Consider the following 24,775-nt stretch of genomic DNA (forward strand, 5'->3'; position numbering starts at 1 on the left):
ATCAAGTGACCTAAATGAAGATTTTTTAATGGCATTTTAAGTAAGAAGGCTTAAGAATATGAATTCTTGAAGGGTGAACAAGCTATTAGAGATAAAAATGTGTGAAGTCCAAGTAGAATGAAGGACTGAAATAGAGATCTGTAATTTGCAAATGAAGTTGTAAATTGTTATTAGATAAAGCCTTATTGTTGCTCTCTAATAATTATATTAGTCTAGGGTAAATCCTTTGGATTATGATTGACCTAATAGCCATTTGTAAATCCTTTAACTAGGTGACATTTGAAGTGAATGGTCTAAAGTCCTCTAACAAGGCTCACTACTGACAAAGTGATTGAAATCCTTTAACAGGGTCATATTCAATAGTGTGTATTGTAACCTTTAACAAGGTTGGGCTTTCACAGAGCATTGGTTCAAAAGAGTAAAAAAGAGTAGCAAGTTACTAGTGGTTTTTCCCAAATTGAGTTTCCATGTAAATCATTGTGTCAAGTACGTTGATGAGTCTATTATCTTTCATGTTTACATTTCTACAAGTTGATTTGATAGTAACCTACAAGTTTTTAAGTGAATACATAATCTAATGGATGCATGCATGATGGTAAATGTTTATGGGTTCACTAACCTATGAAAAATTGTATTTATACATCTAGACCTTGGATTACTAATTCACCCCCCCACCCTCAGTTATTGTAAAGTATTCCAAAATGATCCTCATTTTGTTTCATGCTAGTGGCCACACATGAGAAAGAGAAAGGGTTAAGCAAAATAATACATGTATGTAAATGAATCAGATCATCCTGGTGATTTCATGCATTTTAGTTGATTATATTGAAAATGAACAATTTTTAACCCAACAAATGTAGGCATGAATTAGAATAGTGGCTAGAGAGTTGTGTGGAGTGCCACTTGTTAACCCAAATCTAGAACATTGGGGATAATACATTGTGTGGAGCACCATTTGTTAACCCAAATATAGATCATGGGAGTTGAATATTGGTTGGATAGCTATGGAACACCATCTTGTATAGTTCTTGATCAGTCAAACTGACAACAATATCATATTGTGGAGGTACTTGAGCTTCCCTCAATATTCTTCTTAATTAATTGAAATAATTATTGGACTTGTAGATTATTCTCTATATGCAATGATTTGATTATTCTCTTTAGTGTTGCAAGAATACTCTCTTCCCTAGTACTAGTATATAATATATATTTAAGAAAACTTGTAGAAGCAACAACATTGCCAATCATTTCTAGGTATTTACATCTTCAATTTTTTTAGGCATTTGTGGATGAGTCATTACTTATCAATAACAATACCTTCAACCAACTATGTATCCTCTAGCCTTCCACCAAATTTTCCTTCAACTTTAATTAAATCCAAGTTAACTTCTTTTCTTTCCAAATCTGCAATAACAAGAACTACTTTGATAGTAATCTTGACTGATATGTGTTTTTATTAGTTAACACTGCATCAAAGGAAAAAATAACTTTAATACCAAAAATTTGACACTCAGAAGAATCAGTTGTTAACATAGTTGTAGGTAGGATAGAACTTATTCCTTGTGAAATGAGAATTCAAAATGATAAGACATCAGTATCTCCAAATGTCAAAGAAAGTATATCAAAATAAAAATCACATCCAATGTATGGTTACACCTTCTTTAGACTTTGATAGAAGCAAATATGAAAATAATATGTGTGCAATTAAAATTTTTACAATTGTTACCATTTTTCCCCTTCATATAGCACTTCACTAATCTATTGCACACTACTATGGAAATGGGAGATACCCTAACAAAATTATGATAGGAATAACTATCTACTTATTAAAATTAAGGAAAGAAGTCACATGAGTACCATTTTCCCAGATACTAGTCCATTTTTTAACTAGCATAGGTATACCCATATTTAATTTTATGAAAATCAGCTCATCATATATGATATTAGAACTATTAAAAAAAAAATAGATGCATAAGGATAGAATAATGCATGAAGTCTACCTTAGTGGAATCTTGTTGAATATTCATTTCCATCATTAGTAAATATGAAGTCACACTATTATCATAGTCTATTCCAGCGACTTTATCTAGTTTATATACACTATATCTCATATGATTATGGAAAGTTCCAAACTCAAATGGTGGTTTGACATCATTTATAATTAGGGCTATCATTCTATCAAGTCTAGGCATGTACCTTGGTATAGAATTTCTCTTTATCATAGTCTTGTGGATGTTATATTTCCTTGTTTCCTCCTCCAAATTGATATAAATATAGGGTGCACCACTTATTCCAAAATCTTCCATAAAACTCACTCTATCAATCTTCACTAGGTTAGACTTGTCCCTTTTCCTTATCACTTTGGCTAGAGGGTAGTAATACTTTGTTAGGTCCCTAACTAGGTCCACATCCATAAATAAGTTAATCATAATAAATTTCTCCAAGTTTATCTACCAAGGGTTGCTCATTACTACTTTTGATGCAGGCAATAGGATGAATAACTAGGGCTAAAGGCTCACCCAGCTATCCAAACCACCCTACAAGAGTTAACACAATGGAAGAAAACATAAGGAATAGCAACCAAAGGAGAAAGAAGAATGAAATAACTTTATTGATTCTTCAAATATTCAACATAGATGCCCAACTATAAGGCCTTTTGCGTTATGATGAAATACAAATATATTCAGATTCAAAGATCCAACTGCAAATTTGCACTTTCAATTCTGCTCTACAATCTACTCTCTCAAAGACTTGCCTAACTCTAGGCCTAAACAATCTATTTATTCTTGCCAAAATGGCTTACAAATAATTCTAGAACATTACATAAGAGGAGGTCAATCCAAAAATAGTTTGGACTCATCCCCAAAAAAGATCTTAACACAAATGTTATGAATGAAATAAATCCCTCAAGTCAGCCTATAGAAATCATGTCCAATTACTAGCACTCAGCATACACTAGATAACTCAATACATGAAGGAATGCTATAGTAACTTGGCACATGAAGGAATGCTATAGTAACTTGGCACATGAAGAGTGCTACAGTAACTCAACACATGAAGAGTGATATAGTAACTCAACACATGAAGGAATTCTATAGTAACTCAGTACATGAACAATGCTACAGTAACTCAACACCAAAAAAATGCTTCAGTAACTCGGCACATGAAGAGTGCTACCATAACTCGGTACATGAAGAGTGCTATAGTAACTCAGCACATGAAGAGTGCTATAGTAACTCAGCACCAACTAAGTGATATAGTAATTTAGCAGATGAAGAGTGCTACAGTAACTCATTACCAAGTTGCAAAATGAAAAAAATTGTGCAGGATAACAAGGCAACCCAGGATGCTCATGCATCAGACAATGGGGGTTGAAAGAAATGATTCTCCTGAATCATTGAGATGTCCCAACCTAAGCTGAGTCCAACTCAAATTGAGAAATCCATGAAGCATCTTCAATAGGTCTGTTCTTCCACTTTACCAAATATTCATAGTAATCTTTTCCTCTTGTGCTCTTGCCAAATCTCTGATCCAATATCTGTTAAACTTCTTCATTCTGCTTCTTAGGATAATCATCTGATACAACAACTTCATCCTCTAAATCATGATACTTATATAAATTGGCAATATTGAACATAGGAGATATATCCATGTCATCAGGTAACTCAACTTCATAAGCATTACCACTTTCAAAGCTCTTCAAGATCTTAAAAGGTCCAAATTTTTTTATCTTCAGCTTATTGTATGTTCCAACTGGGAATCTTCCTTTCTTCATGTTGGTGTTGTAAAACTACTAAGAAATAGAGTTCTTCAATACCAAAATGTGAATACTTATGCAACCTAAGGATTACCTATTTCCTATTTTCAATTACACGTGCAAACCATTTGGATCCAACATTAACAAAACCAAGAATGGTTTCCTTCTCTTTAGGCTTTACAAGACCAAGGGGGGTATACCTAAGGGATGACTCAATCTGACAGTTTTTATATGGACATTATCTTAGTTTCATTCTGATTGTCATCCTCAATCCATAAACACACAGCTAATTGTGATATTTTAAATAGAATACATCTCATATAACAGATTTGGTCATAAAGTCTTCTATAGATCTACAAGTATTCTTTGTAATAGTGGCTAACTAAGGCTAGAATATTTCATGCAAACAAGTGTTGACCATCTTTGAAAATCTTCACAAAATAAAAGTAAAATTGATTGTAAATTTTGCATTTGATATGCATTTATGATCTATTTCTCTTCCAGCTAAAGCAATTTGACCAGTGCCTAGTCCAACAAGGCTCATAGTCTACTACAATTATATAGATCTAATTTGTTGCCTTACAACAAATATTATTAGCAATTCCTTCTAGAATCCATCATTCAAAACTGTAGACACCTAAATTTGATTACATTGCTTTGGTAATCCTATTTAATTATCTCTAAAGGCATCATTAATTAAATTCCTATTTAATTAATCCTTTGCCATCCCCTAGCTGATTAATTTAATTAATCATCTATAGTCCTAATTGATAAATCAAATAACCTATTATTTATCAATTAAATCCTATTCTTCTATCTAAATCCAAAATCCCCATTTATTAAATAAACCTATTTGATAAATAAAACCCTCAAATCTAATAACCCTTAACCTATCCCAAATCCCCTTTTTAGCCTAATCCACCCCATCCACCCATACTAACTAAGCTTAGTCACTAACTCACCCACCCTCATGAATGCCATCCACTTGCAAATCTCTAACATCCCTAATCTAATCCTAAACCCAAGCCTAATCCACCCCCTAATGTTGTCACATTCCCTAAGAAAGCTTAAGACTTTCTTAAGCCAAGAAAAGTCAACAATCTCAACTCCCTCCAAAATATCCCAACCACCCAACAATGAATGCTCTTACAAAAGCCATAAAGACACTTACAAGCTCTTAAAAGCCATAATGAAGGGTCTTTATGAAGATATTATCCTTTGAGCCTCCTTTGTTGACTCATCCTTCCTCTTTTCTCCATCCACTCACCTTGTGACATGTCTCACTCCCTGATTGGTACTAAACAAGCACAATCCATGTGCTCCCTTTTGAGTGCATCCTAGCCCTCCTTAAGCTTTCATCTTTCTTTCCATCTTAGCCCTCCATCCCTCAAGCCCTTAGCCTATAAATTGAATCCCCTCCCAAGCCATTTCATCACAATTTTGGAACTAAAGTTATAATGCCCTTTTGAGAGCCAACAGCCATCAACCATACCCTTATGATGCCAAATTGAGAGCTCACAAAGCTACGAATTTTCCATTTTTCATCTCCATTGAAGCTAGTTTTTGGGAACCTTGAGCATACATCCCAATATTTAAACCCATCTACCAAGCAAAGAGCTAAATCCCATTGAGAGAGTCCATTCATTTGGCTCACATTTCCAATTGGGGTTTCCTCTTTAGTCTCTCATTTATGTTATGGTTTATATGCTAGTTAATGCTTTTGTTTTTGAATAGATTAGTATTACTTGCTAACATATTTCTCATATACATTTTGGCATGCCTGGTGGGACCCCACTATGGGTCATTTAATCCTCTATTTCCATCTATATGTTGTTTTTTGCTAATAATCTAATGTTTCTTGTCATTTGAGTGAGTTGTAGGGTTTAATCTTGTTCTTGCAGGTTAAAGGAAGCATTAGGAAGAAAAAATGAAGCTTCAAAAATCAAATTCCAAAATTTTTCTGAAGAAAATTCGCGTGTTTTTAACCAAATTCTGCGCAGTGTCGTCTCTGCATATCGGTGTCTCCGACTAGTCGACTGTCATCTCTGAATCTAAAACTGTCGTCTCCAAAGTTAATTTTGTCGTCTGCGTAGATCAGCATCTCCACCTGGCTTTTAGTGTCATCTCCACCTCTAACCATCATTTCCACCTGGCCATTTTCTTATTCAAAATCCACTCTGTCGTCTCCGCTGCTGCCATCAGTCAAACTATCATCTTCGCCGCCGCCAACTTAATTTGTTGTCTCTGCCTCTTCCTTTGTTGGTTGCGCAGATTAGCATCTCCGCAGTCTGGCATCTGCACCTGTCACTGTTGCACTTTCTCTTTAAAATCTTTATTTCTACACTTTGTAGTTATATTAAAAAAAAAAAAAAAAAGTATAAATCAAAATTTGACTTTTAGTGGTTCCGTAGGATTTAGACCATTTTAAGCATTTTTACGCATAGAAAAAACAACAAAAAAATTAAAATTTTTTTTTTCCATAGTTAAGCTTTCCTTTTATTGAAGATTTTGGTGACTAATCAATTTTTTTTTTTGTCTTATTGCAGGTTGGAGCAACTTTTTGGGTGACTAATCATATTTTTTAGGTTTTTCATGGAATGAACTTGAATGGTTAAACACATTTTCTATTGAATGAATGTTGCTAAAAAATGCACTCTTGAATGCCATGGGTTAAAATCAAATTTTCCTTGAATGCATGATTAAAATAACAAATCCAATCTTGAATTCCAAGGATCAATTAACCATTCCAATATCAAACACTTCATTTGGAGCTTCTAAAATTGAACAAAACAAATCTCTTTTCCACATGCAATCTAGGTAAAGTTTGATTTTTGGACATTTAACAAACTTTGTTAAGTTAAAATACAAATTTACAAAAATCAATTTGAGTAGTTCCTTGGACTCACCTCTTTTTTAATCACCCATCAATTCAACCATTGGTTGCAGTCTCAGCGCCATTTATGGGGATGGGTCTACTTGAAAAAGGTGTTAAATGTTCCACAATCTAACTCACTCACTTGGTCTTTGAACATTTGCTTTAACTTTATCAAAATTCTTAAATGATCAAAACTCTAGATTAAATCGATCACACTTCAAGTTTGGGCACTAAAATTGAACAACTATTGACATGGAGGGCCTCCAAGCGTGCACTTGACAAATCGAGTTTCACACATCTTTGCTTTGGGCTTTAAAACAAAATCACACCAACTCTTAAATGCTTTAAAAGGAAATTAATCGATACTTAACGTGGAGGGCCTCCGGGCATGCGGGTTTACTTTTTTGTTGACCCTAACTCTTCTTCTTGTATTCATTCTTCGCTCAATTTTGTTTTGTTGGTGCTTCAAGTTGGAATTGAACATTGTCTCTTAAACATGAGTGCTTGCAAAGTCTAGATTAGCACACATAAGAGTCAGTTGGTAAAAGAACAAACGTGTTTTTTAGCCCAAGGTCATCCAAGTCTTCTCTCCCCTTGTCGTCTTTTGAGGCCATCTTGGGTGCATAAGATTAGGATCCAAAACCTTGTTTCTTTTTAGGAGGCCTGCTTGGGGATTTCATCACCCCTTCGGATGACCTCAACTCCAGCATTCTGGTAGAGTATAAATATTGGGAGGTGAATCCAAAGACACCTCTCTTGGAATCAATATTTTGTCACTCGGGCTAAGCCTCAAGGAACTTTATACCCTTGAGAAGTGAAAGAAGAGAAGTGGGTTACCGCTCCTCTCAGCTGTGTGACATATTTTTGGTTTCATCTACGGATTTGGGCCTCACGTACCTTTGGGTATATCGAGGACTCCCTAGCTAAACCAACTGTTAGCCTTATAGACAACCATCTAGGATGCTAATGTGTTTGAAGTGACTGATCAAAACATTTGTAGAACACACACACTCCTTGGCGCAAGTATCACATTCTGGGAATCAAAACTTCTATTTGGTTGTTTCTATCTATTGTTTGGTCTTTTACTTATTGAATGCATGTTTGCCAAACTTGGTCAATCCTAGCTTAGGGTACACTTAGTGTAGTCACTGCCTATCCCAGAAGTTGAACAAGTTGAAGCAAAATAATCGAGGTCTCTCAAAGCCACGCAGATTCAAGAATTCATGTCAGAGCAACCCAAACCCAAACAAAAGTTCCACAAAGTCAAACTCAAGCCATCTCAGGCATACCAAGAACTTTCAGCCAAGAGAAAGGAACTAACACCAAGTCCTCGAATTGCCAAACTCCACAAAGCAAAGGACAAAGCTACCGACGAAGCATTTCAAGAGGCCTGGTTAGAGTGCACCATCAAATTTAGCCAAAATCCAAGAGTTAACAATGCTTATGCCTTACCAACTAGGCATGATTTCTATGATTAGACCCCCTTGTTTCTCCACATCTTCTTGGATAAGCTTCACTTTAGAGTCATCTTTGTAGAAAATCCAGCCATTTTAGGTTATCCCCTTTAGCATTATTAGCTCATTCATCTCATTTAGGACCAAACCATCTAGCCAACAATCCAAAATCTTCACATCCAAGCCTTCAAAATTTGTTGTCACCTTGCCAAAAGTTTTCCATTCCTAAAAACTTTCAAATCCACCAACCTCACCAAGGTTATCCCTTTGACAAAGCTTTGTCTAGGGTAATCTAGCTTTGTCACTTGTCATCCCTCATCACCTTGAGCTAAAGGTTGGGATCCACAACTGGTCAATCTCGTGTTCTTCCTAAAGGATCATCAGTCTATCCTTAAGTTGACACAATCACCACCAAGCTTGCACATAGGAAAGCATACCTTTTGTGCTTTGGCAACATATCTTTAAAGTTAGAATCCCAAACCCAATCCTCCTTAGGTTTTGTTATATAGCTTTGCCTCAACCTAGGAAATCATTTGCATAGAAAAGCCTTCCCCCCTTTTTTGCATCCACCAGCATTTGTTGCATCCCATCCCTAGGAGCATTTTTCATGCCACCCGTCACTCGCTTAGCCAAGAAGAAAGAAATAATGGAGCCCTATCATTTGGATCGAACAGCCTCACCCCCCTTGAGCACTCAGCCCTCCTTCAGCCTAGAGAAAGCTATGCCATCACCTACTGACATTGAAGCTTTCATGAACCAACAAAGAAATGCAGTATTGGTAAATGCCATTATAGACAAGAACAAAGAGACAATCATGGCTAATTTTTGAAGGGACAATGTAGGAACCTTTGACTTTGGAAGACCCCCTCCATTATCAGATCCATCTCACCCATTGTTTGGGTAGCTACCACCACCCATAGGCTCTTATGATCCAAATTATCCTCAATATATGCCAAAAGAAGAGCCTCCAGCCAATCCATATGATCCAACCAACCCAAACATACCATCATCCACCCAAGTTGAAATCTCCACGTCGCAAGACAACCTAGCCACCACCACTCCATCCTTGGTTCATACCTCTCCGCTCTAAACCCCCTTTACCCAAAACACCTCACCGTTCATGCCCTTCACTATTGCTATTGTTGCTCCCCAACCCAGCCTTCCAAATCCACCCATCTCCCAAATCAGTGCTAGCATCTTTGGCCAACCTCAGCAATATACAAAAGGGATGCTGCCCATGGGGCCAAGTAATCAACCTTTCATCACCCCTAGCTTGTTCACCACAACCCAAAGCACAATCCCATCATTTCCATTAGATCTTGGAGCTCAGTGCCATCAGCCACAAATCCACAAGCTACTACCCTCACTCCACAAAGCTATCAAACCCCACAAGCTACTACCAATTTTCTACCAAGCTCCCAAGTAACCCTAGCTCCTACCACCACTCTACCAAGCTTTCAAATCCAACCACCAAGCTATCAAACCCCATCAGTTCCATTCCCAAGCTTTCAATTCCAACCACCTCCACCACCAACTAATCCATTACCTCCAATTACCAACTACTTTTCAATGCCACTTCTAGGAGGTAATCCACCACCCCAGCCAACCACCAATTATTTGCAGATACCATCCCAAATGGGGGCACAACCCACATATATTGGTCAAACCCCACAAGCCCCCCAATCCTTTCCCCAAACCTCACAACCATCTTATACCTTACCCCCACAAAGCAATCCATTTATCCCACAGCCAGCTTATGTTCCTCAATCCCAACCTCAAATCCCCTATCAACAGCAAGCCTTGCAGCACATGCAGGAATATGCGCCACCTCCCCCTCAGCAACCTGTCATCCACCATGCAGCTGCCCAAACAATGTACAATCCCTATCAGTAAATCTCTCATAGCCATCCATATTCAGTGGCCCCATCTAGCGCATACCTACCTCAAGGCACTCCTGTATTGGGGGCACCCCAACCATCACCTATCAATTCAAAACAGGAGCAAATGAAGACAACTCTGAAAGCCATCCAAGAAGGGAATGATCCGAAGACATTCAAGTTTGAGAATGTATGTCCTTACCCATTTGACAGAGCCATTACCATGACACCATTTCCCAAACACTTTGAGGTACCCAAATTTGAAAAATTTAGAGGAAAAGGAGGTCCTGTCACACATATCAAAGAATTTTACATGCACTACTAGGACGTGGCATACAATGATGTCTTCCTCTTGCGCCTTTTTCCCAAAAGCTTGGTTGGACCAGCTCTTGAATGGTTTTACAGAATCCTCTATGGCACAATTAAAAGCTTTGCTGAATTATCAAAGGCATTCGTAGCCCAATATGCCCATCTTGTTGAAACAGAGCTATCAATAGTTGACCTTGTCCACACTAAGCAAAAAGGTGGAGAAAGCCTTGCTGAATACCTACAAAGATGGAAAACCCTTACCACCCACATATCTTGCACCTTGCCAGAGCGCCATGTGGTGAAAATGTTTATTGATAATGCCCATCCTAGCTTGGCTCACCACATGACCATGAACTATTTGCAGACCTACAAGGATATCAAAGAGAAAGGAATGATCCTTGAGCAAGGACTCATCAAAGATGGTGTGGTCAAGATTTACAATGAAGCCAACCAAAATCAATCACATTCCAATGACAAGTCTAGGTATTTGAACAAAAACAAGCATGTTGCAACAAATGGCGTCACTGACACCAGACATGTGAATATTGTTGGTCCTTCTCACAACCAGTCCAACCCACCATATCAACCACATAATAAACAAGCTATCAACTACCAACAGCAAAATCACCAAAGCTATCAAGGCCACAATCCAAGACCCAACTTTCAAGGGTCTAACAATCAAGCTAATGCCATCAATGTAGCTGCAGGGAAAAAGCCCAGATTCCAACCTGCACCTAGAAATTATACACCCCTTGGTCAGCCATTGGATGTCATTTTTGAGAAATTAGTCAAGGAAAACCTCATCAAATTTCCTCCTGTAGACACCTAAAAACCTTTAGAAAATAAAGTATTTTTATTTTCTAAAAAATTCCTGATGACATCATCATTTATTAATTAATTATTTATTTAATTAATTTATTTATTTTTATGCCATTAAAACCCTTTATCTTAATTAAAAATATTTAATTAAGGAATCCCTTCCAATAATGTTTAAATCTTATTTAAACATTATTTCCTTATTTATTAATTATTTAATTAATAAATTGACCAAAAAACTCAAAATAAATAAAAAATTTATTTTTTGCCCAGAACTTGGCCAATTTCCTTAAGACCACTAACCTCTTCCAAAATCTTCTAATCCTTCTTTAATTTTGATTAAAGGCTAATCCCATCATTTCCTACCCCTAATCTCAACTCAAATTACTTAATTAAGATTAAATATTAATCCTCATGTTTATTAAAAAAGTTTTAATAAATATCTCCTCAACCCAAACCCTTGAAATAAATAAAACTTTATTTATTTCCTAAAAATCTAATTTATCCTCATCCTAAGAAGTTCTAGACTCTTCTAGAAAGTCTTCATCCTCATCCTAGGAAATTCTAGACTATTCTAGAAAGTCTTTATCCTCATCCAAAGTCTAGACTCTTCTAGAAGATGTCTTTAAACCTAATCTTAATCCCCTCCTAACCTTGTCACATTCCCTAAAAATGGGTTAAAACTTACTAACCCAAGCCAAAGTTAACAAATATCTCCTCCTTCACCCACCCTCGTTAAATGCCATCCACTTGCCTATCCCTAAGCTAATCCTAAACCATCCTAATCCATCCTCTAATCATTTTCACAATCCTAAGCAAGCTTAAAACCCTCCTAATCAAGCCCAAGTAGAAATTTCTCTCATCTCCCTCAAAATATCTCAACCATAAAACTTTATGAAGCCCACTAGGCCATAAATGACTCTTCCAAGCCCTTTTATTGCTCTTACAAGCCATTATGAGGGTCTTTATGAAGATTTTATCCCTTGAGCCTCCTTTGTTGACTCATCCTTCCCCTTTCCTCCATCCTCTCACCATGTGACATGTGTCACTCCTTGATTAGCTGTAAGGAAGCACAATCCATGTGCTCTCCTCTCATGCAATCTGAGCCCTCCATGAGCTTTTTCCCATCCTTGCATCTTAGCCCTCAATCCCTCAAGCCTCTTGCCTATAGATTGGATCCTTCCCCTTTGCAAAATAACACAATCCATGAATTAAAGTCATAATGCCATTTTGAGAAGCTATTTTACATCAAAACCATACACTCACACCCAAATTACAACTCCATTTGAAGCCCTTTTTGAAGCATAAAGCTTGAGCATACATCCTATCTATTTAGACAAAGCTACTCAACAAGAGAGCTTCTCATTGAGAGAGCCCATTAATGGCTCATGTTCTCAATTGAGAGCTCATCTTAGTCTAGCTTGAAGTTTATGAATTTTTTTTAGTTTGTAGAAGCTTTATTTAAATTTGGTTTCTATTAGCATACTAACTGCTCATATACATTTTGGCACGCCCGGTGGGACCCCGCATGGGTCATCTTCATTAGCTTTTTTAGTCAAGTTTTGTATGTCATTTGCTAATTTTGGCTAATTTTTCTTGTTTTTGTGATTGGTAGGATTGTATAAATTGGTTTTGTAGGTCCACATGAGCATGAAGAAGACAAAGGAACTCATAGTCTATCTCATAGTGTTTGCAGATTTTTCAAGCTTATAGGTGGACAAAGAAATTGAATTCTTCTTCCTCTTCTTGTCTGTATTCTTCTTATTCCATCTACTTCTTCTTCTTCTTGTGGGAGATCTTGGCCATTTTTTTTTAAGGAAGAAAAATCATACACACTTCTTTTTAGTGCTTAAAATGAACCCCCAAATCATACTTAAATCCATTAAAAAATTAAAAAATTGCAAAAAAAAAAAAATCTTTTAACAAGTGAAACTAAACCAATCCAATCATTTGCATCCTTGTAACATCAAGGTTTTAGATGCATTCATGCAAAGTTAGGAACATTTCATTTTTGGGAATTTAAAAAGAACTTCATATTTCCATTTCAAAAGGTTCAAAATCAACACTAAGTGCACACTGAAATCTAAATCAAACTCAAAGCATCAATCAAGGATAAAATGAACCTCATTTGAAAATATTTTAATGTTCTTTTAAAAATCTCATGAAAACTAAGAGTCCTAAATGGTTGCCAAAAATTGTCCTAAAAGCTTTGTTATTTGTTCCAAACAAATGTCTTGTTGCAAAATATTGAATGTTTGTTAGGTTTTTCATGCACCAAAACAATCTAGGAATATCATTTTTGGGCTTAAAATATGCAAACTAGAACACAAAATCTTGAATGAAAACCAAAGTCCAAAGAGTCATTTTCACTTTTGAATCCAAAACAATCTTGAATGATCTAAGGTTAAAACAAAGCACTTCAAAGTTCTTAAAACAACACACAAAATCTCAATCTTGAATTCTCAAAGGAAAAAAACTTGAATGTTTAATCACTTGTCTTTGAATGCATGTTGCTAAAATCACTCTTGAGTGCCATGGATTAAAATCAAGTTTGTTTTTTTTATGAATGCATGATTAAAACAACAAATCCAATCTTGAATGCCATAGATCAAATAATCATCTTTTGGGGCATAAAAAGGATCCACATTTTTGAAATCTTCTAAGTTATAAAAACTAATAAAGACGCTTTGAGTAAGTTTGTAGTTGGACTCACCCTCTTTAATCACCCATCAATTTAACCATTGGTTGCAATCTCAGTGCCATCTATGGGGATGGGTCTACCTAAGAGAGTGTTAAGTGCTCCACAAAGATCAAACTCCACTCACTTGAGTCTTTAGTGGTTTTTCTAAGTTAGAAAATTTCTTGAATGAGCATTAATCTTGCTCACACTTTATTTGGGCATAAAAATTGGACAAATCTTGACGTGGAGGGCCTCCAGGTGCACGCTTGGCAATTGAGTTTCACACATCTTTATTTTGGGCTTAAAACAAACTCACACTCAATCTTGAATGCCTAAATATCAATGAGCATTGCATGGTTTGGACGCATTTTCAATGACACTCGCATTTCTTATGTTGATGATCTCTCGACTTTCATTATGCTGATGATGCTGTCAAATTGGAATGAAAATTATATGCCATAATCACAAGTGTCTTCAATCATAGCTTACAAAATCTAAATCATCAATTGGAATAAACGCGTGTCTTTTAAAACCAAAGATCATGTATGTGGTCTTGTTTTACACTTTTTAGGAGGCCTGCTTTGGGATTTCATCACCCCTTGGGATGACCTCAACTCCAACGTTTCGGTGGAGTATAAAAATTGAGAGGTGAATCCAAAGACACCTCTCTTGGAATCAAGATTTTGTCACTCAGGCTAAGCCTCAAGGAACTTTATACCCTTGAGAAGTGAAAGAGGAGAAGTGGGTTACCACTCCTCTCGGCTGTGTGACATCTTTTTGGTTTCATCTACGGATTTGGGCCTCACGTACCTTGCATATATCGAGGACTCCCTAGCTATAACAAATTTCATCCTTGTAGAAAGCTTCCTAGGATGTTGGTGTGTTTGATGTGCTTGCTCCAAAATTTTGTCTACTTGTTTGTTCATAGCTTTTGAATGAATGTTTTCCAACTTTGGTCAAAATCCCAAAAAAGAAAAAATCTCCCAGCTTAAGGCATACTTAGCATAGTCACTGCCTCATCAAAAAATCATCCAAGTTCCCCCGCTGCAACCGAATCTATCTAGTTCCTTGCTTTAGAACAATCCCAAATCCAATGTCCATCCAAATCATCCCCCCCATCCAGCTAGCAACCCAATCCAAAATCACACCCAAGCCTTTAGAGAGTTGTTGTCATTCTGCTAGAATTTTCTATCCAATCAATCCGACCAATCCACCAGCCTCACCAAGGTTATCCCTTTGACAAAGCTTTGTCTAGGGTAATCTAGCTTTGTCACTTATTATCCCTCATCACCTTGAGCTAAAGGTTGGGATCCACAAGTGGTCAATCTCATGTCATGCCCATAGGATCATTAGTCTATCCTTAAGTTAACACAATCTCCACCAATCCAGCACATAGGAAAGCAAAACTCTCACTTTTTGACAGCATGCCCTTGAAGTCTTCCATCCATAGGAAAGCCAAAAATCTCCAGCCAATCCTCCTTAGGTCTATCATACAGCTTTGATTCTCCCTAGGAAATCCTTCATCAGCCAATCCAAAATCTGTGCTTAATCCAAATCCAACCATGAGCTTCCGTGTTCATCCATATGCAAGACCCCATCCCCATCTGACTCATCATCAAAACATGAAATCCCAAACCTATCATGATGTGTTCGATCGTATTGTCCTTGCTCCTGCCACCTCCTATTCCAATGATGATGAAAATCTTGTTGACTATGACGGGTATATTGAAAGCCTTAGAGGCCTTCCACCAACCATCCCCCAAAATCCAAGAGTTATTCCAAACTATCTAGTCATGCCATCTGATATCCCAGCTTCTCCTCCATCACCCAATCAACCCAGCTTCCAATCTTCCACCCTCATCACACTAGCTATTCCTATCTATCCACCACCTCCACCTCTGACACACGAGTCTCCAAGGAATCTCCTAGAGGAAATACAAGAAAAGCCACCTCCAATAGTCGATAAGCCATGTCATCTAATTCAACCATGTGAAGTAGTCAGTGATGAAGCTTCCCCATCTATAATATCACCCCCATCTCCCATAGCTATCATCCCCATACCATCCATCAAATTGCTTAAAATCCTTCCACTTCTCGCAAGCATCAAAATCCCACCACCCATCAAATCACTCCAAATCCCATCCACATCTCCTCCTCCAAGCATTATCCAAATTCCATATAATGAACCTCATGCATCCACTCCCATCCATTCCTGTCAAGATCTTGTCCAAAAGCATGTTGAAATATCCTCTGACAGAATAGCAGATCCCGCCATCCCACTTATTCCCCTACATGATCCACTTTTACCATCCCCTCCATATCTAAATCCTACCATCTTACTTACTCCATCTCAAGATCTCTTTCCCTCAGCCCACCCAACTCAAGATCCTATCCTCCCATCTCCTTTGCTTCATGATCATACATCTCCCATAATCCATGATGATAGATCCATCGAAAAAGACCTAATTATCATATCCGAAGCTCCAACTCCTTCAGCTAGTAATGGACTCACATCTTGTGTTCCAAATAATGAACATCATATTGAAAAAAGAAATGAAAATGTATTTCTAGATGTTGGTATCCCCGCTATTCCTGCATGGTCCCAAGTCCTTCCATCTCCACCCCAAAGTTCCCATCCATCTTATTCCACATCTATTTTGGGCCCTCATCCTACTCCTTATCTCCAACCCTCCATTTTGGGTCCATATATCGCTTATCTAAATCCCACACCCTTTCCATCCATTTTGGGTCCTTACATACCTAATATGAATCCTTTATCCCCTCCATCTATTTTGGGACCTACACCTTCCCTGTTTCCATCTATTTTGGGCCCATATCCTTCCTTCCCTCCATCCATTTTGGGCAATTATATCCATCCATATCCTATGTTCCAATCTATCCTTCCATCCCCTCAAATCCACCAGCTAGATCATCAAAGGCACTCACCCTCGAATCCCTTCCAACCTTTAACCCTATCACTCCATCAATTATCCCTCCATCTCCTCCATGCTCTTGTTCCCATCCCATGGCTAATAGAAGCATATTGGATGTCAAAATACAAAAGAATAAATCCAAAAATCCACAAAAACCAAGTCTCAACATGTCCCTTCTAAAATACATGTTCAAAACAAGAAACATTTAATCCCAATCAAAGAAAAAGTCAAGAGGCCACAAAAGCCCAAGCTAAAAAAGTCAAAAATCATGTGGATACCCAAGATGCTCATAAAAGAAATGCATCTCAAAGAAAAATCTCAATTGGCATCCATTCATGCTACTAAAAAAGCCTCATCCATCCATCCTTCATCCAAATCCCCATATAAGCATCCTTCATCCCCCCAATCCACTTTTAGTCCATATGCTTCTTACCCTAAATTTCCCATCCTCCATCTTCCAACTCTAATTTTAGTCCTTATCTTTCTCTTCCTCCATTTTCTCCTCAACCTCACTCAAAACCATCTTTCCCACTACTTTATCACCTCTCAAGGTGTGTGCCAATGATGATCTTTCCATTTTCCTCATCTATTTACCCACAAGCCTTATGTCTTTGCATCCATTATCTGTCAAAATCCCACCCACCATTCCACTTGTCCAATCCAATAATTTTTCATCCATCCTACCAACATCTATGAGCCAAAAATAGCTAAAGAAAGCCAAAATCATTCCAGCTAAGTCCAAAGTCAAAAAGTCAAAAAAAGAGTAAAAAAAAATAAAGTGTCCACTGGTGAAAACTTGGCAATTCAAGTGCCTTGGACAAGTACCATGATGAAAACTTGGCAAACAAGCATCATGCGTAATCCTTCCATCCCCAGCTTAGCCTATCACCCTCACGCTTTTGGTCATCTCTTGACATCCAACTCCATCTTCCAATCTATCCACCTATCCTCCACCCTCCAGCTTCCATCTCACACCATCCACTGATCTTCTACAGCTTTAGCCAATCATCCCAGCTATCATCCATCTCCCTAGCACCTTCAGCTTTTCCATCCTAGCTTCAATCCTATCACATCCATCAAAATACCTCCTTCCACATGTCATCTACTAACTGGGGGCACTGTATTCCTTGGAGATCTTGTCTTGTGCATCCTCCCTTGTCATTAGTATCCTGCTCTAGGCTATCCTCATGCAAATCCAATGTCATCCTCTCATTAGCCTTTCACTCTAGTACCATCTATCTGTTCAGCTACCACCAACCTTAGCATTGTCCCCATCATCATCATTGGATGCATCTTGTCAAATCCATATCTTTTGTTATCACCTCATCCTTAGCTTCTGCCTCTTGCACCAACTTGAGCCATCCCGCTATCCTCTCATCCTGAGCTTTTTATCCATCTGTATCATACCTATCATTGGTTCGTTAGCTTGTACCATATCTTGATTTGCTTGCTTGTAAATATCTTGGTCCGTCAGCTTGTGCATCCTCTTTAGCTTAGTACCATTGTATCTATCTAGCTTTTGTGTCAATTCCTCCTTGATCAACATCTTGTACACATCTCACAACCCTTGGTTAGCTATCCCAATGCATCCTTTAGCTAGATCTCTTGTCACCAAAGTGTTATCCTTCTTAGTTCAGCTTGCAAGACACATCATCCAGATTCATCAACTTAGGTGCTCTTCGATAGATCCTTGTAGGATATAGCTTTCCTCATGTCTAATCTTGGTCCGTTAGTACCTTGTCCTACCCATCTCGTTGGCAAACGGTTCTCTTTTGGATTTTCTCTTTCTTTTGATTTAGAATCTTCCTTTTTGGGTCTTGAAGTATCTTTTCCAAACAATCTTTTTGTTCCCTCCTCAAAGTTGCCACGATCTTCCATATCATGGTATACTGCGAATGGGGAAATCTGGGTGTAAGGTCTTGATCAAGTCTTTTGTTTTTTTTCCTTTTCTGCTTGTGGGTTACCCAGTGTCGGTTCCACTCTGATTCTTTCGAGATTCATGTGTGATGCTGGGGCAATATTTGCATGTTTGTTTTGAGTCAATTCGTTAGTCCTCTAGACAGTTGGTGAAAAGGCCTTGATGTTCTTGGTAACCTTGGCAATCAACCAACAGTCCTATAGCAAATCTAGTGCTCAACTACATGGTGGTACTTCTCTTTGAAGTATCCCCTTGCTCAAAAAGCTTCAATGGAATCTCTTCATCTCCATTATCCCCCATCCATATCCAACATCTGTCTCTCCTACCCTAGCTTGTGCAACCATATCTCTCAGAATAAATCATCACCTTTAGCTTTAGGGATCCACAATCCTAGTCTTAGGGATCCACCAATCCAATCAATCCACCAAGCCTTATCTTCCGAGATCCACAATCCTAGTCCTAGGGACCTCTGAAACCCATCTTCCACCAATTTGACTCTTTGAAATCTTGTTGCATCAACTTTACAGTCCCCTCATCCATCTCCCCATCTTGGATTCCTTTTATAGTGCTCCGCTCCTTTATCCTCCACCTTCCCTAAAGTCTTAAGCTTGCTTCCTCTTGTGCATCTGATTCTCCTTTATCATTCTCCCATAGTGAGAGTTTGAGCTAACTAAACCTCTTCTCTTAAGCCAATCTGAGTCTTCTTGCTCATCTCAGATTCTTGTACTTTTCAAGAAGCCATCAAGCCTCGCTTTCTCTCCCCACTTCCTTCTTGAGGGAGCATCTCACAGCCCATTCTCTCCTCTTCTGCTCTAGCCTTGGGCATCTTATTTTCTTATCTTTGATCCATGCCACTTGTGGCATCACATCAAAGAGGGGCAAAATGTAGACACCTAAAAACCTTTAGAAAATAAAGTATTTTTATTTTCTGAAAAATTCCTGATGACATCATCATTTATTAATTAATTAATTATTTAATTAATTAATTTATTTTTATGCCATTAAATCCCTTTATCTTAATTAAAAATATTTAATTAAGGAATCCTTCCCAAAAATGTTTAAATCTTATTTATACATTATTTCCTTATTTATCAATTATTTAATTAATAAATTGACCAAAAAACCCAAAATAAATAAAAAATTTATTTTTTGCCCAAAACTTGGCCAATTTCCTTAAGACCACTAACCTCTTCCAAAATCTTCTAATCCTTCTTTAATTTTGATTAAAGGCTAATCCCATCATTTCCTACCCCTAATCCCAACTCAAATTACTTAATTAAGATTAAATATTAATCCTCATGTTTATTAAAAAAGTTTTAATAAATATCTCCTCAACCCAAACCCTTGAAATAAATAAAACTTTATTTATTTCCTAAAAATCTAATTTATCCTCATCCTAAGAAGTTCTAGACTCTTCTAGAAAGTCTTCATCCTCATCCTAGGAAATTCTAGACTATTCTAGAAAGTCTTTATCCTCATCCAAAGTCTAGACTCTTCTAGAAGATGTCTTTAAACCTAATCTTAATCCCCTCCTAACCTTGTCACATTCCCTAAAAATGGGTTAAAACTTACTAACCCAAGCCAAAGTTAACAAATATCTCCTCCTTCACCCACCCTCGTTAAATGCCATCCACTTGCCTATCCCTAAGCTAATCCTAAACCATCCTAATCCATCCTCTAATCATTTGCACAATCCTAAGCAAGCTTAAAACCCTCCTAATCAAGCCCAAGTCGAAATTGCTCTCATCTCCCTCAAAATATCTCAACCATAAAACTTTATGAAGCCCACTATGCCATAAATGACTCTTCCAAGCCCTTTTATTGCTATTACAAGTCATTATGAGGGTCTTTATGAAGATTTTATCCCTTGAGCCTCCTTTTTTTACTCATCCTTCCCCTTTCCTCCATCCTCTCACCATGTGACATGTGTCACTCCTTGATTAGCTGTAAGGAAGCACAATCCATGTGCTCTCCTCTCATGCAATCTGAGCCCTCCATGAGCTTTTTCCCATCCTTGCATCTTAGCCCTCAATCCCTCAAGCCTCTTGCCTATAGATTGGATCCTTCCCCTTTGCAAAATAACACAATCCATGAAGTAAAGTCATAATGCCATTTTGAGAAGCTATTTTACATCAAAACCATACACTCACACCCAAATTACAACTCCATTTGAAGCCCTTTTTGAAGCATAAAGCTTGAGCATACATCCTATCTATTTAGACAAAGCTACTCAACAAGAGAGCTTCTCATTGAGAGAGCCCATTAATGGCTCATGTTCTCAATTGGGAGCTCATCTTAGTCTAGCTTGAAGTTAATGAATTTTTTTTAGTTTGTAGAAGCTTTATTTAAATTTGGTTTCTATTAGCATACTAACATTGCTCATATACACCTCCTACCTAGAAAATTGACCCAAGCCAATCCAAAGCTGCATGGTACAAGGACAATGAGTACTACAAATTTCATAGGGTAAAAGGTCACACTACCCTCAGATGCATGAAACTAAAAGACTATGTGCAGGACCTCATTGATCGTAAGGAAATCACTGTTGGTGCCCAAACCTCTCCCAATGCAGGCTTACAGATCTATCAAAATGCTTTTTCTCCTCACAACAATCAAAATCTTGGAAAAGCACCTATCCAAACCAACAACAACAACACCAACAACTGTCAGCCAAACCAACAGCATGGGAAGAACAATGACCACACTTCATCCTATATAGACTATGGTAGCCTTATAGGTTGTATATTCGAGAAAGAGCCATCTGTCAATGTTATCAATATCCAAGGACCAAACAATGAGTGTGCAGTCACCACTCGAAGAGCGTGATTTAACATCGCAGGCCCACCCGTTACACCAACACCATCAGCTCCATCAAAAAGTCAGTACAATATCTTGGAACACCTCGGGAACATGCCAGCCCAAATCTTTATTTTAGACCTTCTTTGCACTAGTCCTGTGTACAAAAACATCCTTGATCGTGCTCTCATAGAATCTTGTGTCCCTTCTGATATCAATGCTATTGATTTTCATAATCTTGTTGGACACCTTTCATCCTCATGTGCCCTATCGTTCAAACCCACCGACATACCCGTGGTCGAGCCAGATTACACCCTTCCGCTTCGCATAGCCATCATTGTATCCAACTTTGCCATGAAAAGAGTAATGATAGATAATGGATCAGCCTTGAATATTTGCACCCTAAAATTCATAAAACAAGCTGGGTATACTGAGGCAGATATCATCAATGAGGTTATCACCATAAAAGCTTATGATAACTTGGAAAGAACCACAGAAGGAACTATTTTGCTGCCAATCAAGGTTGGGCCAGTCATCCAAGAGACACTCTGCCATGTTATTGATCTAAACCTACCATTTAACATCCTCCTCAGTTGCCCATGGATTCATACCATGAAAGTCGTTCCATCCACTTACCATCAGTGCGTCAAATTTCTGCATCAAGGCACTGAGGTAACCATCCATGCCAATCCAGAACCCTTTACTTACTACAATGTCGTTGAAGCTTCATATACAAACCATTGCCCTGGAATTGATATTGACACATCCATTGCCAGCTCATCTCACACTTATAATGACCCAAAAACCATCCTTGCCTCTACTCTGTCTACTGTGAAAATCAATAACAAAGGTTGTGGAGAGTATGGTCTATTGGATACATTTTCTATCAGGGCACTCCCACTTGATCCACATGCCCATGGACGACTGACATATCACAAAGCTAAGGATATTCCACTTCCTCGATACAAATATTTTGGCCCAACAACCTTTGTATCCTTGAAAATCCCTCTTCATGAGGAGCTCACTCCAGATATCAACAAATGGTTACATAAGGATGCACCTCAAAGAAATCAAGCACGCCTTGATCACTTCAGCCAAAAGTATCCCCAAGAACATAAGCTCATCACTGAAAAATGGAACTATCAAGGTGGTGGTCTAGGACCAGAAGAAAGAGGCATGTAGTGCCCCATTGATGCACACAAGTTGGAATCAAAGTCAGGTCTTGGCTTTGGCATACGCACAACTAGGGGCACCAATGAGAATGGTCGCACTTTTTCAAACATTCACTGCGACCTTGTCAAAATGGAAGATATTCCTGAGGAAGTTGAAAAGAGATCCTACGACAATATCCTAGACCAAATCTCCCTCGGAGACTCTATTCTCCAAGAACTATTCATCCACCTTATTGACCTACCACTCACCCATCCACAACTCATAGATTGGGACCAACCAAGCGTCATACACATCGATGAGTTCACATCAGAGGAGGAACTTCTAAGATTCATGGGTGCTGAAACTCCTCACAAGAAAACAAAGCCAGATTCTGCCTATATCTACAAGCTAGATCCCAAGGGGTATTTTGGAGAAAATCCCCAACCTAGTTCTAATACACCCAAAACTAGAACTAAGGTGAATCTGGGACTAGCTAAGGCAGTGAAGAGAACCCCTCAGCAAGAACATCCGGAGCCACAAGTAGAACATGAGGATTTAGCATTGCCTCCTCAAGATAATTGACCAGAGATATCTTCTATTCTAATTGAGGATACTAGGGAAGTCAACATCGGTTCTTCAGAGATCCCTAAGCTTATCCACATTGTTGTATCTCTATCACAGGAACAAGCTAACCTCCCCTTTGAGGTCTTAAGAGAGAACATTGGTCAATTTGCATGGTCATATCAAGACATGCCAGGGCTTGATCCAAAGCTTTTAGTTCATCATCTTGCAGTCGATTCAAAGATCAAGCCCGTTAGACAAAAGCTTAGAAAAATGCACCCCAAGGTGGCATTATTGGTCAAAGCTAAATTAGAAAGAATGTTAGTTGCTAAGGTTATCTGACCTATCGACTACTCAGAGTGGATCTCTAACATGGTCCCCATCACTAAACCTTCTGGCGACATCAGAATCTGCACTAATTTTAGAGATCTTAACAAGGCTTGTCCAAAAGATGATTTTCCCTTGCCCAACATAGATATGATTGTAGATCTTATAGCTGGACATGAAATTTTGTCCCTCATGGATGGATTTTTTGGGTATAATCAGATCAAGATTGCAGAAGAGGATCAGCATAAGACAACATTCACTACCCCTTGGGGAACCTTTTGCTACAACATGATTCCTTTTGGCCTAAAGAATGCTAGGGCTACCTATCAAAGAGTTATGATAGCCATTTTTCATGATCTCATCCATAACATTTTGGAGGATTATGTGGATGATATCTTGGTCAAGTCTCATACCTTCATGGATCATCTTGTTGACTTGGAGAAAGTCTTTGATAGGTTAGCCAAATATCATCGCATGATGAATCCAAAGAAATGTGTCTTTGGGGTCACATCTAGCAAGCTTCTAGGCTTTATAGTTTCTAAACGAGGTATAGAGATTGACCCCAAGAAGGTCAAGGCTATCTAAGACATGCCTCCTCTGCAGACACTGCGACAGCTTCGCTCTCTTCAAGGAAAAATCCAATCTGTTTGGCACTTCATCTCCCAGCTTGCAGATAAGTGTACACCATTTTCATATTTACTGAAGAAGGATGAGAACTTCAAGTGGGATCCTTTATGTCAGCAAAGCTTCGACCATCTCAAGAAGTATCTCATCAATCCCCCTATCTTGGTTCCACCAGTTCTTGGTCGTCCCCTAATTTTGTACATATCAGCAACACCTACTACTCTAGGGGCACTTCTAGCACAGCTCGATGACTACAGTAGAGAAAGAGCTATCTACTACATTAGTAGAACCCTAGTTGGTTATGAACTCAATTACACTCCTATGGAAAAAGCTTGTTTGGTTGTTGTTTTCTCAACTCAAAAGCTTCGCCACTACATGCTAAGTCATACCACCCAACTAGTCTCCAAGATTGACCCTCTCAAGTATATGCTCTCCAGAACAGCACTTACAGGCCGTTTAACCAAATGGGTTATGCTCCTTAGCGAATTTGACATCTAGTATGTGGATAGAAAGGCAATCAAAGGGCAAGCTATAGCAGATCACCTAACTGATGCACCTCTAATAGATGCATATCCTTTGATCATAGAATTTCCAGATGAGCATATCTGCCTAATTGAAGAACAACCCCCATGGAAATTTTATTTTGATGGCTCATACACATCTCATGGATCAGGGGTAGGAATATTGTTGGTCACA

The sequence above is a fragment of the Cupressus sempervirens genome, chromosome 2 (assembly GCF_028749045.1).
Source record: "Cupressus sempervirens isolate cs-2001-9-10 chromosome 2, ASM2874904v1, whole genome shotgun sequence".
NCBI classification, from domain to species: domain Eukaryota; kingdom Viridiplantae; phylum Streptophyta; class Pinopsida; order Cupressales; family Cupressaceae; genus Cupressus; species Cupressus sempervirens.